The sequence below is a fragment of the Liolophura sinensis genome, chromosome 1, assembly GCF_032854445.1.
Source record: "Liolophura sinensis isolate JHLJ2023 chromosome 1, CUHK_Ljap_v2, whole genome shotgun sequence".
Taxonomy (NCBI): domain Eukaryota; kingdom Metazoa; phylum Mollusca; class Polyplacophora; order Chitonida; family Chitonidae; genus Liolophura; species Liolophura sinensis.
The window spans coordinates 66398338-66417997 of NC_088295.1; the positions used below are offsets into that span (position 1 = coordinate 66398338).

At 39.9% G+C, this 19660-nt stretch overlaps 1 protein-coding gene across 1 annotated transcript in view; it reads left to right on the plus strand.

Annotated features, from left to right (window-relative positions):
• Window positions 1–534: 534 nt before the first annotated feature.
• LOC135482341 (pyrokinin-1 receptor-like) overlaps window positions 535–19660 on the plus strand; it is a 45724-nt gene continuing 26598 nt past the window's right edge. The window contains 1 exon segment of the mRNA XM_064762273.1: window positions 535–650. The gene's annotated coding sequence lies outside the window, so the exon portion shown is untranslated.

Consider the following 19660-nt stretch of genomic DNA (forward strand, 5'->3'; position numbering starts at 1 on the left):
AGAAAAGCTTGCCCTGTGGATATATCAGACCTACAAACGCGTTGATACACAAACACAAATGTTAAAACATCTCATTTAACAAAGGTTTTTTCCTGTGTTTATACCATGTACATGTACACAACCAAATTACTTGTTATCGGCTACAAACGTATCGCTAAATTCCCCCAATTGGGCGTGTAATTAACTAGCCAATGATATCCGGCGTTAGGTTTCTATGCTGGAAATAGTTTATGCTGTGACCTTCCTAGCTGCAGACCCTGAACAATACAGCGGAACAGTTTACAAGCAATCGTCTAGGGAAAAGGACCGGTGAGGTTTTGTGCACGGCCGCTTGGCTCCCGTATAAATTTACCACATCTAAAGTTATATGGCAGTTGTGACATAGCGGAAGAAAAAAGCCGTCTTTGGAACGTGTTGGTCTGCACAATATTTGTGGCTATAACGGCTCACCCTGATTTATGCTCTCTATTATTGGACGGTCTAATTAAAAGAAGACTGACCGGTGCGTTTTCACTCCAGTGAAGCTCCTGACGGGGCCTCTAGTATGAAAGAGGGGCGAATCGGACAGTGCCACGAGGTCTCTTGTGAGAGAGTTGTGCTCAGGTTGTTGCCTTCAGTGTGGATCGCTCATGCTGACAGCTATACTGTAGGTGAGTAGATCTTATTACCGTTTTTTTGTGCCGTTTTGTTGATGCTGGAAAGATTTGATCGCGAAAATATGTCTGTTTAGCAGGCATTTTGTACACGAACTTCTCAAACGCCGAACGCGATACTTATCTTTGCTCTTGCGGACTTTTATATTTACCGTATGCAAATTTTATTACAAATCGCGATGTTGCTTTTTGTAAACTGAAACTTTCTTCGTCATGTTACACGCTATTAACGCAGAGACATAATATTGTTCAAGTTGTTTGATATTCGTTATGATATGTAATAAGATAATAATGTCATTGCTGTTTACGTTTTATTTCACTTGAATTTAAGAAAAATGTGAAAGAGTGGTTTGTTTTACGTTACCTGTGTGATTTAAAAGTATTGTTCGACAAGAAATTCATTGTTTCCACTAATCTTCTGGTTATTACTATTTGTACTGGGCCCAATCCTTCCAATTTTGGAATTAAAAAAAGCAACAGAGAAACAAAAATTTGGCTGGATACAGATTTGTAATGCATCATTGAAAATCAATAAACAACATACATTTGCCTCAAATCGAATGCGCATATTGTGCGGATATTGTGTATAACGGGTAGCCGAAATGTCCTTTTGGCTTATTCTAGAAAAATGCAAATGTTGCTCAATAATTCATTTGTTAAAAGCCTCGGTCAATAAGGTAAATGTCTGGACGTTACACACTCAAGTGGTTCCCCGCTAGTCTTTACATCGTGTTCATATCGATGCCAAAATCCTGCCCTGAAATTTCGGCTCCGTCTTAATCTCTTGATTGAAGAAAGGGTTCCCTGATCGGCAACAAATACCGGCTGATTTAGCGCATTTGTTGGACGTTTTATCGGCTCACTCGGTGGTCCAAAAACATAAACCGGTCAGGCAAGCAGTGTGTTAAACTACCAGCTTATTCTCCTGGTGGTTCACTGACAAACACATCGGCGGGCAAACAAATTGACCCAACTTATATCGTCAACCATCTTCTATTAAACTGTGGTCATCAAGGCCTCCCAACTTGCCGTCTATTTAAATCTCCATTAATATAATACGTTTCTCCGAAGATAACACATATCTGATCAACGTCAACATACGGTTTGGATTAAACGTTTATTACTAGTTAAGAATATCCTCTGCACTGGACTGACCCAAAAGTGCATGTTAATGGGGGTGGGTGTGTACAAAATGCCGTTATTCACAAAACTGACTTCGGCAACTGCTGTGTTCACACTAATTGATCCCCAACGTGTGAAGCTCATCGGACGTTCTGTATCGCTGATATACATAGGCCCTCCTGTGTAGGTGAGGTCAGGCCACCATGACGTGTACTTTGGTGGGATTACTGTGCATCAACTTAGTTTTCTGCACTGGTATATTCATCATCTAGTTATTTTGTGATTAGTTATAGAATGATTAGTGCAAATAGCTTGAATAATCCTGGTCACTCAAAGTGTCGACTTTTCTTGTCCTTCCAATGATGATTTTCCTGAAAAAAAAAGGAGACAACAACGCCTGTGGTGATATTGTAGTACATCTCCAAATCATACTTCCATATTCTATCACCATATAGTAACAAACATATATATATAGTTTTTTATATATATTTTACTATATTTTGAATTTTAAAGCAAATCATTTTATATACATATTCATATTTGAAATAATAGCTCTTGATCAGTGGCATGGGAATTTCAAACACAGGATCACTGGATTTAGAAAATGTCAAACTACTGTTCGTTATTACACCATGAAATCCGTGGTTAAGCTGTTTGAAACTTTTGTGGTCATTATCTTGATCACTTTATTCTATATCTCTATATTTTCCATTCTATTCTAGTCTATTGTCATGACTCAGTTAGCTAGCAATAATTTACCTAAGGGCGCAAAAGATCGAATCATTTCTCCTTCAATGTGAACATTTCTCTCTTAACCCAAAAATGTTACGAAGTGAAGTTATTCCTAAACAACAGTTGTATATCTAAAGATGAAAACATTTAAATGGGCAAAAGTGTTGGTTGAGTGAAACGTTTCAACTAAATTCGCTGACACAAAAAAACCCAATTATTTAACTGACAGGTAAACAAAAGTTTGGCAACCGGCCATGCTTATGTTTTAGCTTGATGTAGGGTGATCAGTCAAAACAAATACGAGGCAGAGAGAGGTTAACGTTCTTACTGAAGGAAATATAGACTTGCTGACAGCCATAGACAATAACCTATTGGTGCTCTACACCGGGAAGAAACCGTATGAGCTGGAACTTAGAACACTGAGATCACGACAGAGACTATCAGGCCTTAACGCTGACGGATGGGTCTGAAGCAGATAAACACTGTTTTGATGTTATCTATGTTCCAGTCGAGTGACATATATACAGCCTGTATAGAAAACATTTATCTATTCGGGACAACAGGTGTTTGCCTCCAAGACTTTAGAGAGATAAGTTATGGTATTAAACGTGCATGACGTCATGAAATGGAAGGATAAACCAAGAAATAGGTTCACGGGCTTTGAAAATGTGTTTACCAGGGCACATATCGCGCCTTATTACCATATACCGTGCATGGCGTTATTAATAAGACATCCCACAGTTCAATGAAAGAGCCAACTGGCTGGGAGGATATACACGAAGTAACATATGACTGGTAAAACACGTTTAAGTGATGGTTCATGTAATTCCGCTCTTAAATCAGGCGGAGAAAATTCAACACACGAATTCATGCGAACAGTACAGCAGCTTGTCCGTTGGCCATGCATCGTTGACATGTTTTCCGTTGCTGAACAAATCGAGCAAACCGTTCTTCGTGCGTTACACTTAACCGTAATTAAATCACTAAGAGACAATAACTATTGTAGATAAATATTTGTGTTCGTACATCACTTGTTGCACAATTATGACAATCCTCTACAAATTCAAACACTGTTAGGTACCATATATTTAATTAAGCAATCAGCGTCTATTTTGAACCTCTTTAAAATCCGTTACGTTACCATTATTGGTGTAGCATCTCGACTAATGAAGAATATGTTTAAAAGACTGCGCGTCCCCATGCAAGGTCATGACATTTGGCCCACGTGACAATAGGCAGGCGACAGTTTCCAAATGACTGACAACGTTCTCTACTAAGCTGAGCTATAATATATGACCTTTTCTTGTTATCTGTAAGTATATAATAGTAGTAATAATATGGATTTGTACGTGTGTTTTCCTTTTTAGCAAATTATTAATGGCCCTCAACTCTCCATATTCATTAGCACCCCCTAGCGGATGTGTTGGGTTGGAGGTCATTGACGCCAGCCTCAAGAAATAGTGCAGGGCCTTAAGAAAACCTTGTTGTTGTTATATTACTTTTTATCATACAGGGCTATTCTGTTGGCTCGGATAAAACTATTTTTGAACGTGAGATACAAATTCGGTTTTTCAGTAAAGCGGGACAAAATGAAGGGCTTTGTCACACAATAAGGTGGGCTGAAAAAGATTTAAAGGCTTTATCACACGAAAATGCGTGCCTTTAAGACGTACGTGTATATAATGACGTCACGTCTACTTGTGTGCTGTACGCACGTGCGTCACTATCGTCTGCTTGGCCATTCGGCCACCGAGAGCCCTGTTTCATATAACCCGCGGCAGGAGGTTGGTCATAACGAGGTGTGGTTCTTTCCTCATGCTCTGTCGGAAATGCCTCTACTTTAGTGAGTATCAAACTTGATATATCTTGTTGATATCACCATGAACATCGGTCGTCGGTCTTTAGGCTTATCAGCCTACGCCCTTAGAGCTCTGGCGGACACAGGCCACTCGGGCTGATACCCGGACTGATATCAAGGTTACCAAGTAATAATCTATAATTACTGCATTAATTCTGTTCCCACAGCGGCGTTAAATGGGCTGCTAAATGCTGCACTGTGCGCGTATGTAAACCCTGCCTGCGTTAAACACAACAGATGGCTATGCTTCGCTTGTCATGCTTGATCAGATACCATTCAGCTCATCACTTTTGACTAGCCACCTTTATGTGTATGGTTTATCTGCATTGGCAATATACTGACCTTGAGCTGTTTAAACCAACTGCATGCATGTTCACAACTTGATACCACAAGTGACATATATAAAAGTGAGTATAGGGTAGACGAGGGGTGTAGTTGGTTGAATTCTTAACATTAGTGCAATATACAAGAAGTATACAAGAAGCAAGTTATAAGTATATGGACAACCTAGGTATTAATTCGATTATCGCAGAAAGAACCGTCGACGTGCACTTTTATTCGCTTTCTGCTCATCTTTCTGGGTGTTATGTGTACGATCCAAGTAATCTACAAAAAGGGGCAAACCATTATGATTATCATGATTTGGATCATTATGATTGGACAAAATATGTTTGGTTTAATGACCTGACACAGCGAAAGCACCAATACGGTTTGTTAGAATTCCCAATTGTCAGGATTTGAATTTAACTAACTGCGTTAATGCAAAGTCACTAGTTGCCATGTTGAAGCGTCTACGCCATAACTGATCTCTTTAAGAGGTCACGCTATAAACTTTCCCAGCCTTTCCCTTTCAGTCCCCAAAACTGACATCACTAGGATAGTACTCGTACATTTACAGCTTATTCAATGTTAAAAGCAAGACACACTAGATAAGGTGCTATTTAAATCAAACACTTATTTTTAGATGAACATCAATCACTTTTTTTTCTGTATGTTCCCTAACTATTCTTTTTTATTTGAAATGGGGAGGAGGGTGGGGGTCGTTATGAGCGAATGCACCCTCATGAATTTAGCTATAGACTAGTATGTTAGAAATATGATTGAAATCACAGTTAAAGACTGTGGTTTATATATGTGGAATGTCCTTTTTAATCCCATAAAGCCAAATGCTCTTTGAGTCAAGGGTTAATGACCTTGGAAAAGAATCACAAAATGCCCTTAAGACAATCAGTGAACTGGAACGAGTCTGGCAGAAAACGTAAACATTTGACAACGCCCTGGTATAATCACAATAAATATTTTACCCAAGAAAAGAAACACAAAATTTCTTGACGCCAGCCCGTGAAGAATCGTAAGGCTGCAAAGAAATGTCTAGTTTTCAGTGTTTTCCGACAACTTTACAAAACAACCGGTTAACGTACCACGAAGGGCGCTTACACTCATCCAAGTCAACCTAATTTGTACTTTTGACAGGTTCTGTACTTTCTCTAAGTTGATAAGTAGGTCGTTGTACTGTGGAAAGCGTGAGCTACTGTATATGTTGTGACAGTTTCTGACAAATGTCACACATGGTTACGTTTATGCATTGATATCAATCCACTAGGCGGTATTTTGTGAGTGGCCTCTTCTTCACTATCCTTTCAATAGATACCATAATAGTGAATATATGAGTATCATAGGTTAAAGACCGTAACTGAGAAGGTCTTGCATAAACCTGCAGAGGATGGTGGGCTCTTCCTCCCACCATAATGCTGGCCGCCGTCATATAAGTGAAATATTCTTGAGTACGGCATAAAACACCAATTAAATGAATAAATAAATCATAGGTTAACTGGGTGCTAAGGAAAATTGTTTCTCATTGGAAATTTTCCCATTGGCGAATCCTCTGTGTGGACGACAGTCAGTGGTCGGCCGTGGAAAAGCTCTTAATTTATTTGTTATAATCCAGCTGCTTCACTTAGGGATCTTCGTTTTGTTCAATCTATAGGCAAACAGAGGAAAGGAAAAAAAATTAAGTATGATATGAAGGACCTAATGAAATAAAATCAATCAAACACTAACTCAGCAAGAGTAGTTTGCTGGGAGTATAGCATGCTTGTTCTGAAACATGGCAATTGACACATTAGTGTGTTTTAGGGAATCGGCTTGTAAGTTCTAGACTTACATCGAGTACTAGATCTAGAATTCAACTAAAAGTTCAATGCTGATTGTGACGATTTCTAATTTAATGTCAACAGTCATATGATGTGAATACATGCATCATTGTAGCAGCATATTCAAACATACCAATTCTCGCATGTTTGGTTGACGTCCTCAGAAGTATGGTACGACGTTAAACTCCAAGCACTCATTTATTCACTCACTCATTCAAAAGTATGATAGTATTGATTGAGAGCAGGCATGCTGGTACTTATGCCTGGATATATGTCATAGCCTGGATAGACCACAAACATGGAAGTGGATAAAACCTTGCGTAAATAACAATTTCACCGGCGGCGCCTGTTGGTAGATCAAAGGCGTCTTCGTGTTTATTCAGAATAATACTTGGCGTATTTTCCCCTGCTTATGAAATAGGCATATATATCAATGGCTAACCTACCAGCTCATTGGTTTAGTATACATCCATGACCTACGCAAGCACCAGTTACTCTAGAGAGGTCACTGTGTATCGATGTGATAGGTGAGCCACAAGCTACATGTACACGGGATAGCCACCACCTTTAACAAGCTCTTCCAAGATAGATTTCTACCGGTACAGCGCTGAAACTAAAGCAATGATTATCAAAATAATAAATATCTTGGATGAAATGTATTCGTTGGAGTGTAATTGATAGTAAATGAGGCAGAACGATAGTATTAATTTGCCTACATGAACAAAAAATGCATACTTTGAAAGATTGATGAAGATTACACTGTTAAATAAAAGGATGGTGCAATTTTACAGCAAAAACGACCAGCAATTTTGTTGCCCCTGTATTCTCTCTTTTGCCCGATGATCGAGATGGAACATATTTTATCACATAACATATTTCAATGACTTTTTAAAGCATAAAATATTTCACAAAACCGTCACCACGACTGTGGCTTTATTGAACATAGACTGTAATTGCTATATGCTAAGAGAAATACATTTCTCGACAGTATTTCATCATAGCTGTAACAAGACCGTGTGTGGAGTGCCGCTGAGTACTTAAGTTGTTAAGGTGTGAGTCGACCGGGTCAAAACACTTAAGCATAAGGGTCTTAAGTTGAATCTTTGGTAAGCCGAGCACAGTGTATACATTTATTTTAATTGTGTTTTGCGGCACACTTGATGATGTATCACGGCAGAGAGACGGAACCACCAATTGCAGATGCATCCTGATGTAAAAGATAACAAGAAGCAGATGCATACGAAATGTTGATATCAAAGGCCGCTGGATGTAGAAGGCATTGCTATAGGTTAGATGAGGGCATTGATTTCTTTAGGATTTATGTAGTAAATTTGTCAAAATATATATGGCCTATCTTTCGCGCTGTTTCACGCCTTTACCACTATAAGATATCAAAAAATCAACCTACCATGATCACAATTTTCACAACTAAAGTCATATTCTGATTTGCAGGCTCGGTATGTCATCTATTTATCACATACATCCTATAAAAGCTATTTTTGCGACATTAAAATCCAGGTATGTATCTCGTACTTTGTTGCTTTGTGTAGTGCGATGGCTTACACTACACTTCCAACCAATTAAACGCACGTTTTCAATAGTTCACAACCACAGTTTATATAAGGAACAAAAAGACACACGCAAGGACATGTAATAAGTCATGTTTTTTGGATAATTTACATAATTGTATATACCAGCCCGTGTTAAAATGTAGTGATGCTTCCCACCGCGCCGTAAAGCGACGACGTCACGTCACAAGTGACGTCACCACGGTGTCGTAACGTAATAACTCAAACCTCACACGTTATGATCCCACTATCTTCACTGCTGTAATTTACTCTATGTTGTAGTCTTTTGTAGTCTTTTGTATTGAATCCGGCTCATGCTGGCTTCCTCTCCGGCCGTACGTGGGAAGGTCTGCAAGCAACCTGTGGATGGTGGTGGGTTTCCCCTGGGCTGTGCCCGGTTTCCTCATAATGCTGACTGCCGTTGTATAAGTGAAATATTCTTGAATAGGGCGTAAAACACCAATTAAAAAATAAATACATTTTATACTGTAAAAAACATTCTTGAGTACTGCGTAAGACACGAGATAAAGAAACGACACAGCATGCATGCACTGCTTACTAACAACTTGAAGTCTACTGCAATCCCAATGATTCAGTATGAAAATCTAGTTAATTTCTCCGTCGCAATCCACTCCCACAGGAAAGCACAAACTAAGTTGCATGGTAGTTTTTGCCTTCATGGCTCTTCATTATTATTCAAATATCTTCAAGTTTTCTTCTCGACTTTATGCAGCCATGCATATCTAATTTGAGTGATTTGTCAAATTAGCCAGTAAGGTAACAAGTAATATGAAACGGTAGCAACAAAACAGTTTAGGTATATGGTTCCCTTGGGGTCGGGGTAGTGGGGGAAGTGGCATTAAGGACAAATCCATTTATGGTAACGTTGTGAAGTTGTTTCGATTCTGACATGGATATACAGTTCAGATTCAACGAGTATTAACACGGGTGTTACGCCTGGAAGATGCAGAGAAGAAGATTAATTTGAGAAAGTATGCTTTAGTTTGACTTCTGGGCTTGCAAATCCGAGCTTCGAAGAATGATCCGCCTGATCATCAATCAGATGGTATACCTTGTAAATTGGTCAATCTGCGCATTAGGCATACACTGTGTCCTTTCTGGTAATTGATTAATGACAATCTTTCCCTTCATGTATCAAAGAAAATCAACCGCTAGGCGTGTTTCGCTTGTAGCGCTGACATTACCTAATGACTAATGTTTTGGCACCTCGACACTGACAAACCACCCGGAGCAGCCCGGAAAGTCATGAGATGAATACAAGCGTCCCGGAAGGCCGAAATAAAATGCTAAAAGGCCATTTCGTACCTCTTATTGATTACGAATTAATATGAAGCGAAATAAGAAATCTTTCCCTGACGTACAGCAAATGTAAATCGTGGGGCCCTGCCGGTTTCACGTTTAAGGTTTGCCCTTCTTGTTTGTCCCAGTTCCAACAGCCGGGTTAATTCGGTTTCTAGACGTCAAAGTCTGAATTAGATCTCAGGTCAAGTCTCTGACACTTCGCCGGGGCTAATTTTGGACATACTACATCGCTGCCTTATTACTCTGTCTTCGTTCCACAGCAGAGTGTTTGAAAACGCCCCGAGCATGCTGGCAACATGCTATTACGGGAACGCCAAAGAGATAATAAGGAACCTGGTCAGCATTATTACCGGTTAGTTTTTACAGGCCCTGCTGCGAGGACTGTAACAGCACGTGACGGCTGATTGATGGATGGTGTTGATAGAGGGCTAACTTTAAAGGAACGCGAGACATCATCACTATGATGATACGACATTTCACGCCTGCGCGCCATGTGTTTATAGTACGTGCATGTTTTTTGAGTAACAAATTTCGCTTTTACTTTGAAAAACCCCCAAAACAAAACAAGGACAAATGTCATTGCCCAGTGCTCTCTGGACATGGAATAATACCATTACATAGATTAAGGAGCCATCTTTTTATCTTTTTTATCACTTTTTATCTTTTAATAACCGTAATTACTAATAACTGTAAACCCCCATGTTTGTTTATGTCTGTAAAAACGCAAACAAAAATGAAGTAACGTAATTAATGAAAGATAACGTTAAGTGTGAATTTGTTTGTTAGGCTCTCGCATTCAGTGTAATGCTGGAAAGCGTGTATCCTTTTATTTTTACCTCATTTGTTTATTTGCCACACTTGTTTGTATCGTAGAATTACTATCATATATTGAGACGCGGGACTAAATACCAAACCGGTAATCTTGGTAAACGCCTAGGGTACAGGGGAATTGCCAAGTTCTGCTTTGCCCGGTGTGCGTAATTTATGACTGATTATAGCGTCATGTCTGTTGTCTTCAGCATGATGTTCCAGGTGGGCAGTATCATGATTGCATTGGCACTGAAATCTGCTACAAAGCGACATCATCTTGTTTTGACTTGCTTTTTGTTGAAAGATTGCGCACACTGCGTATGTGTATGTTTTGGGGTTTTATGTCGTACTTGACAATTTTTCAATCATATGACAGCGAATAGTCATTAGATTTTTTGTACGAATACCGTGTCGTTCTGGAAGTATCATGCCGAAGACACCAGACATGACACCCCACCTTGTCACATTATACTGATCATAGGGCCAACCAGTCCTGTTTCCTTGCCCTAATCTCTGTGCTGAGCGTCAAGGGGGTCAGCAACAAGTACCATTTTTCTTTGGTATGACCCCATCTGGGTTTGATCCCGGGTTTTAAAGCGCTTGGTGAGTATTTCTGTTAATAGTATTTAGATATCAAAGCACAGAAAATGTATCACACGTTAACAATGATCCAGCATTGTCCTGTATGGTTATTCCGAACCAAGGTTCAACCTGACATGCCATCAGAAAAGCCTGCTCGAATTTCATGGGTTACCTAAGCCATTCGTTTAGCCGATGGGCTTGAACGATAAGCCAATTTAAAGCAAAGTCCCATGTTGATTTTCCTAAGGATAAGTCCTCGCAGGAAATTTGTTTGGCTGAAGTCATCAGTACAACCTGGGCGTCCACTCTCCGGAAAACGGGGAAAGCTCCACAGGTCGACAAGCCAGCGGCTATTACGGTTCATGTGGGGTGTTGCGGGGGACGAGAACTGGAGGAGCTGCGAGAATAGGAAAGACTGCAGTTTGCCCCCATCTGATTAGCTTCCCCGTTCCTAACTCTACGGATCGATGTTACCCGGAATGTGCTTGTTAGTGATTTATGGAAAAATCAGGAGATCAGGTCGACCGTTGCCCTGATATAATATTAGAAGAAAAGTCGATCCGTTTTAAAGTGTCTCTTCTTTTGATCCTGGAATTCGGGAATTGATCATTATTTTTTTCATAATGCAAAAATGTCAGGAGGGCATTTAATTCCAGAAATGCCAATCGTTCATCTCACACTATTAACATATCTATTTAAATGCTATCTGGTAATTTTTGCATTTGCTCATAACTACAACTACGTTATGGGTTCCAAGTGGTATGATTGATACCGATTGGGTATTTCCTAATGAAACACTATCGGTACAGACATAGTACGTCCTCTTTTTTATAACGCAACCAATTGTCCACAAGTCGGTAAATTCGTTTGTTGCGAAAACATAAAATGTGAGACTTGCTGAAAGTAAAAAGCACAATTCTGCATTCACAGTTCTTCAACAAAATCCAGTGGAATATGGCCTGTTTGATCTACTAATATTTAAGGAAGCGTTTAATCCCGAAAAAGTCTTATCACAGTGATCTGATACAGTATGATAAGGGAAATCAAACTGTTCTAAAATGGAGGTGTAAAAGGCCGATTTTGTGTAGCAGTATTATCAGTTTCCTTCTTGAATGGTTTACAACAGATTTACTTAAAATAATCTGTCAACTTTACAAGCCGTAAAGTTAATATGCTACAGGCGGTTATGACCCCCCGTATTAACATACAAATCAAATAAACAACAATTGTACAAAAATACATCATCAAGCTAAGGAAAATGGTGAGTCAAGATGAGTTTATTTCTTTCGCTACGTGGCAAATTAAGTATCTTGGGAATTCATTACGGAAAAAATGACCCCTTCCATCCCTGGTTTAAAAGAGATGAGTCTTCGCTTCTATGAAAGGAGAAGTGTAATGAAGTAGAACTCTAAACGAATTGAAAAGATGATGAATTCAAGGTTTTAAGTCATTAATTATTTCTTTTTAGCTTTTAACTCAAACAGCATAAATGTAAAAGTGTAGTTATACGGCTGGAGATCTCAAATAGCCGAGCCACGAGGTGGACATTGACAGGGACTGCTATAGTCTACAACAAAACCTGATAAGCCAGAAGCGCACGAAGCCTGGAAAGCCTGTGAGACCTATAAGGCCTGTGAAGCATAATGTTTTTTGTGCGCTTGCCGTCCATGTTGCTCCCATAATGAATTGCTTCATGTCGTTGCTGGAAACTTGCCTGTGTCAAATTTTATAAACACGCCCGGAAAACTAATGCTCATGAAATACTCCGGTATGAGCGCCGTAAAACCAAATTACATCTACCACTAAAAGGGCAATAGGAAATACTTAGACCGTTTTACGTCACATCCGCCGTCAACGACGAACAAAGATAAATTTAACTGACTGATTCGTCTAATTAGTCAGAATGAGGTTTGGTCATATGATTCATGAAATAGAGCTGGTTGTAATTCGTGATAGTCTTAACCTGAATTCCAAAAAATACGTGTAAAAGTAGCAATAACTCCTGCATGTTGAATTATGTCATCAACCTTCCTGTCCTTTTCCTCTGAGCATAACCTTGAAGGGGCTCTAAGCCCTGTCATATCCTATAACAGAAACAAATGCTTGAATGGGGACTTTTACGCCTTTATCTTTTCTTCGGTTGCCACGCATGTGATATATGAGAATGTCAAAATCGTAGCAACTAAACAAATGGTAAACACTTGGCCTCTCGCCGATAACATGCCCAGAGGAAACGATGGTAAGAGACTTTTTAAACTACTAATAGCCCTCTTATGCTTGAGCAGTTTGCAGGGTTGTGCAGTGCTCTGGTTACTCTTTCTGCCAAGTAATCGCTACAATGTAAGCAATTACGCCTGTGTGCTTGATAGTGCTTCCCTGTTGGCCGAAAGCACTAACACTCTGCAATCTCAAGTACACGTAAGAGTGCAACTCTCTAGAGTTGGGATGTCATATGATGCTAACAAAGCTCGGTTCCTTCTTTTCTCTATAAGCTTACCACGAGAGGAAACGCCGCGTAGTTTATCATTTGTCTCCTCCAGTTCTCCATGTGGCAAAATTTCCAGGTCTGGGGGGCTATTTCCGAAGTGCCTTTTCGTGTTCCCAGAACGAAGGTTTAACTGAAAGATTGGACGGTTTGTGAACCAAATGCCCTTCAAGTATATCAAAGAGACGTCCTTGAAGGGAAGTGACTATGAGCCTGTGGTGTTGGCTGATTACGGACCTGCTTGGCCTTCAGACACAACAGATGGTCTTGTTTTCTTTGCCTTAGACAATGATTTTCGTCGTTGGTTACGTGATCAGATAACTAGTTGGTGAACCTGGGCGGCAACTTCTATTGATTCACTAGGCATTTATCAGGGTCTCAGGACGGAACACCTATGCATCTCTATCATTACAATGCTCCCTGGGGATACCAAATGATGCGGTGGATTGACGCTCGTTTGTATTCATTATACCTCTACTGACCTGATCAAAGCTCTCTGTAAAAATCTTTCACGATAAGAGAGAGATCTGGGTTTGGTGAAACTTGGGTTTCCAAACAACTCGGGTAAAGCGCTTAATACACAAACATCAGCATCATCATGACCACTTCAGGATTGTCATTATTTTATGATTTTTTTTCTGTGTATACCTGCTATTTGGTTACCTAATCTATTGACGGTCACGCACAACTACTGAGATGTTCGTCTTTCAAAATCTATCTGCATTTAGTACATGTGGTGTATTGGTGTATACCTATTCTGCATTGAGCTATTTTACCAGTTGGCCGCGTGGCTGTACAGGCCCACGCTGTTTAGAAAAGAATAATATTCCCCTGACCTCAAAAGGTGAGGTATTATATGAATCTGGGGACAGCATTCCCAGCCTGTATACCCACGTTGCTAACTAGTATTTTAGTATTTCACGAATACGTGAAGGCACTATCGTCTTTAATACATCGTGTGCATATTCCCTTAGATTGGATTTTCCTTTTGATTAAGAAGTATTTTATGTTTTTGAATACAATTTCTTTAGTTTAGTCATCTTAGATGGGTATTTTCTTGTACTTGACTGAACGTTTATGTCATCGAGGGCATAACAAGATGGAGGTCAAGTTTTATATCCGCGCTGATTGGTCCGTTTATATCTCGTACGTTACATTATAAACATGGACCAGTCGCCATGTCCCTGCATATGCAGTAGGGTTGTCCTTATATGGACCTAGCGTTGTTTTGTTCTAAGGTTCATGAAACATGAGTAAGTGAGTGTGTTTAATGTCGTGCTCAACAATTTTTCAGCAATGATGACGAAGGAATCCTTATGGTGTATGTAATGTACCTCGTTGTTGCAGGACGGATTCCCACCGCTTTTGGTGTTCCTTCACTGAGACGAGTAAGCCCGCCCGGGCTATTTTACTGATACGGGTCAAACAGTCGTTGCACTATCCCCTTCATGCTGAACGCCTAGCGTAACTTCCTCTTTTAAAGTCTTAGGTGTGACTCGACCCAGGATTGATTCTAGATCTCCCGCTCCCGAAGCGGACGCTCTACCAACTGTGCTATCCGGGCTTGATTAAACCATGCCCAGGTTTCGAATTTGCTTCTAATGGGGACCATTTGTGATGTACGAGTGATATACGAGTCGCGAGGGCTACACTAAGACAGATCTGCTGCTTTGTACAAGATCTTCATACGTCATTTTGTATGTCACTACCTCGTACTAAGAACATTAGTTTGCGCCTTCTGAATTTAGTATGTTGAGTGATCTAAACTGATAACCTTAGAATCGTTTAATGGCGGCGATAACCAGATCTCGCGTGGCATCAGAAAGTAGTAAAAGTCTGATACTGTAGATATCAGGTGAGGCGAATACAACACACCTCTGACGTACTGTGTTAATCTAATAACCGGTATATCCGGCGGAGAATAGCTATAGTTATAGAGTAGCTCCCTGTGGCATAGGTCAGCATTAGTATCGATGTCAGACCCACACAGTGACAACCTCTTGACATGCACTACCTCAAAGAGTAAGCTAATCAGTTAATGCAGTATGGTGGCGTACTACTTTTAAAGGGTGAAAGCCTCTAACTGGGTGTACTGTTACTATCAAATTTTTATAATAATCCTATTAATCTGAACGTCAAAACTTGTTTTTTCTACGCTGTGTTTGAATTTCATTTATTTGATAACAATAAAACCGTTCTACTGGGCAATGTATATTATTTACTCACGTTGCGGCGACAACCTATCGCCTTCAACAGGGTTAGGTGTTAAACAAGAAGAATTCCGTTTTATACAAAAACAAGGTGAACAAACCAGTATGCACAAGTTTCATGGTGAAAACAGTTCACATTCACGGTTGAAGTATACAATGGGTCTATACAAATTTAAAATAAGGAGACAACTGGACCTGCTATATAGTGACAAAATTTGAGTATAATACAGTTTTACACATCTTACTCTGTTGAAGGCGTTAGGTTGTCTTTTATAGTGTACTAACCTGGATGTCTGAAAATCTACATTCCTATTCATTTATTTGAGTTTCTTTTTTTTTCATAAATAACTGTATTCAAGTTTTGTTTGGCTTAAAGACATCACAAGGTATGGTGTTTTAGATTGTTGTTTTTTCCACATTGGATTTCAGGCGGTGAATCATTTCATGGCATAGAGATATGTATCCTATACAATATGTGCAACTTAAACAGTTTTTGTTTGCTTCTTAGGGTAAGGTCGTGTAAACAAACGAACAAGCTTGAATCTGTGCGCCTACGTCCTATCCCGCGATCAGTAACATTGCTTGTTAGTTTTGCAGTGAGATAACGGAGAACTGCGACACATCGTGTGTATTAACTCCAATTCAGGGTGTATTAACTGTACCTTTATCACTAATATGTTATAGTGACAAACATGTGTTTGAGGGTTGTAACAAACAGAGATCGCATTTCCATTTTAGTTCGACTAAACAGGGTATAACATGGAACTTTTTAACTGAGAGCTAGCTTAACGGTTTGCTTTGCGTCGTTTTAAATGTCATTTCCATCAATTCGCAACGGTGCCTCCATATAGTTTACACGTTCTAAACGTCTATATACATGCACTTACAATGCTGCCTTATACTGATCGAAACCAGCACTCAAAGTGAACTGATGTATGTAAATAGGCGTGGGACTTCACGTCGTACTTAGCAGTTTTTCAGTCATATGATGACGAGGGGTCATTAGGTGTGTGTACATATACTGTGTCTTTTTGTGACAGGAAGAGTCCGTGTTGACAGTGCTGTCGCGACTGAAGTGTCATGCCGAAGACATCGAACATGACACCCCATCTAGTCACTTTATACTGACATCGGGCCAACCAGTCCTGGTCCCTTGCTCTATCCTGTCAGTGCTGAACGCTTAGCAAGGCAGCACCAAGTACCAGTTTGAAAGTTTTTGGTATGGTCTAACCGGTTGATCCAAGGTCTCCTGACAACTAGGCGGGAGCTCTGACCACTGGGTTACCAAAGCGAGCCATTGCTTCAACACTTTCCCTTAAAGCCAAACCACGGAACCACACGTTTGCCAAGTTTAAGGTGTGAGATGCGACAAAATGAATGATTTGGACTTAACACCACTTTGGCAATATTGCAGCTTTATTGTAGCTAGAACTCTAACTACTGGGTTACCAAAGCGAGGCATTGCTTCAACACTTTCCCTTAACGCCAAACCACGGAACCACACGTTTGCCAAGTTTAAGGTGTGAGATGCGACAAAATGAATGATTTGGACTTAACACCGCTTTGGCAATATTGCAGCTATATTGTGGCTAGAACATGTTGAAACGATGAGACCGTAAATGGTTGTCAATGACTCGAGAAAGTCCGAAATCAAACAGAAGTAGACGAATATTTTCGAAGCAATCAGAACAATCACGAAAGACAAGATTTAAGACAAATGTAATCAACAAAAACCGTTTAAAATTAATTGAATATAGTTATTATACAATGACCTTCAACATCATAAAATATAGTTCTTATAAAATAAACGTAAAACTGCATTTTAAATATCTATGTGCAGCATCGCCAGCAACACTGATTTTAACAATGACACACAACGCATCTTAAGAGCAAATCTGACGTGGACCTATTCTGTTCACTGGGCTCACATGGGAAAACTCTAGTCTAGTCACCTTTTACGAGATGTGACAGAAGGTGACGGGTTTGAAACTCTTGTCTTCGCTTTCGATATCGTCCAGTGCATTAGTGTACTGGGAACGCATACTACATCGCTTAGAACGACAGGACACCGAACGTGTGTAAAGATATGCTAAGATCTGAAGCTAAAGATGCCAATCATTTTGTTGATGAAACCAGGTAGGAATTGTCTTATGTAGCCAGCAACTCGTATAAATCATCAATCCCATCACGCTTAGTGGCACCAAAGTACTCTACGTTTGTCTGGGGAAGCTGAGTTCGATTTTACGTCGCCTATACCCCATATCCACTTGGCTGATTTTCGCTTTTAAGGTCATTTTCCAGCAAATGTAACTCATCCAATAGCTATACATATTCTAGTATATTGGTTTTATGACTTCGTAAGCAAAACTTGTAGTGAATCGTGTAGTCAGTTTTACTCAGTTAGAAGTGGATACTTGGTCAGGGGAGGTAATTAATTAACTTCATCATATTTACCGCGAGTCCAACGTCTAGAGTCACCCGTATGGAAAAGCTCGTGTCTAGCTTTAATCGTATTTATAGCAATACTGTAATGAACATTACTTTGCCTGATTCGATAGTGCTACGGTCCCTGGGATCGACCTAATTCATTCCGATACAATGGCGTACTTGGCATGATTGATGCGTTTAACAGGACATATCGCGTATGGCACGACTACCACTCGAGTGTACACTGGATTCTAAAAGTTCCGCGGAAAGACCTTTTTAAAATCTACCCTGTCCAAATATAGGTCTATGTACTAGTACAGCCATTAGTCACGATCGTGGGTGTCTCAGTCGGGCATTCCGAGGGTAAATGATATCAAAACGATATTTGGAACAATTTTCAAATTGACGGTTTGTCAAATCGGGGTAATTGGTTAGTAGTGGGTGCACCAGCCCCCATTCAAGTAACTATTAGCTTTAAAATATATCTCCGTCAGAGATAACTAGGCTCAGCATCCAGACAGCTCTGTCCGTGTGGACATTGCTTATCGGTATAGTTAATTACTTGCTAGTGTTTTTGTTAGATCATGGCAAAGTAAATTACCGGTTAAAACATTGTCTCCTACCAAACTGGACTTGGTTGTTGTATCGCTGTAGACATTTTGTCTATCAGAGGTTATAGCTTTTACACCAACTATGCGTGTCGATTTGGGTAGCAGCCAGAAAGCTGTGTAAGTCTGTCCACTAGCGGACCCCGTCTAGACACAAGGGCCGATTTATTACTTTCAAATGTGTTGGTCAACACGACCGATGTTGGCTAGGGTAATTGACACTAAACACAGCGACTCAATTAACTTGTCATACTGCCGAAGGTCAAGGAATACCCCCTTAACCGATTATCATCACAGATGATATTGAAAAGGGTACAAACTTTAAAAGTCTATTGGAAGATGCTGAGTGTAACGTTCGGTCGAGTAAGAGCATTTCACTACTGGAACTTGCAGTTTTCCTCAGTGTGTGGGTGAAAATAAAAGCCATGCGTTGAGGATCGATATAGAGAAGAAATCATTATAGAATAGCTAGTGCAACGGAGCTGTAGATGTGTAGGAAAAGTTAGCCCCTGTGCGAGTTATTGGACAACCTCATGTTGTTCGTGGTCAGATGGTGCGAATGCGTCAATACTTCCTCATTAGACGCATGTTCGTCGCCACCGGAACTCATTTAGCACGCTCATTTATCGCACATAGCGAACGAAGTAAAATTCACAGCTTGTTGTCTCCTTCACAAATTGCGGGATTCCGTTTATACTGGTAACTTGGTAAGACTTTCCTGGCAGTCCGGTTAACGTTACTTACTGTCGGGGTAGCGACATTTGGAAATATTTTCCTAATTATACGCATAGCCCCATGATATTTTTCACAGAAATATGAAAGCTAATCGTTCAAGATAAACAGCGTGGCGCTAAGTGGCTCTATAGTGTAATACTATTGAATAAAGCATCACAGCTAGGAGAAAGATCATACCTGAACATAGTGAGAAAGATGGACAGGTATGGTTACCAAACTATATAGTGAGAGACTCTCTTTTATATGGATGTGCTTCAAAACACATACAGACAAGCAAAATGGCAGAATAGGATATTAAAGAAAAAAGCATCGACAGAATGCATCCGGACATGCCCAAGTTAATTTCTGGAAGCATTATTTTAGAAGTAATTACCAATATTAAATGATAGATGAG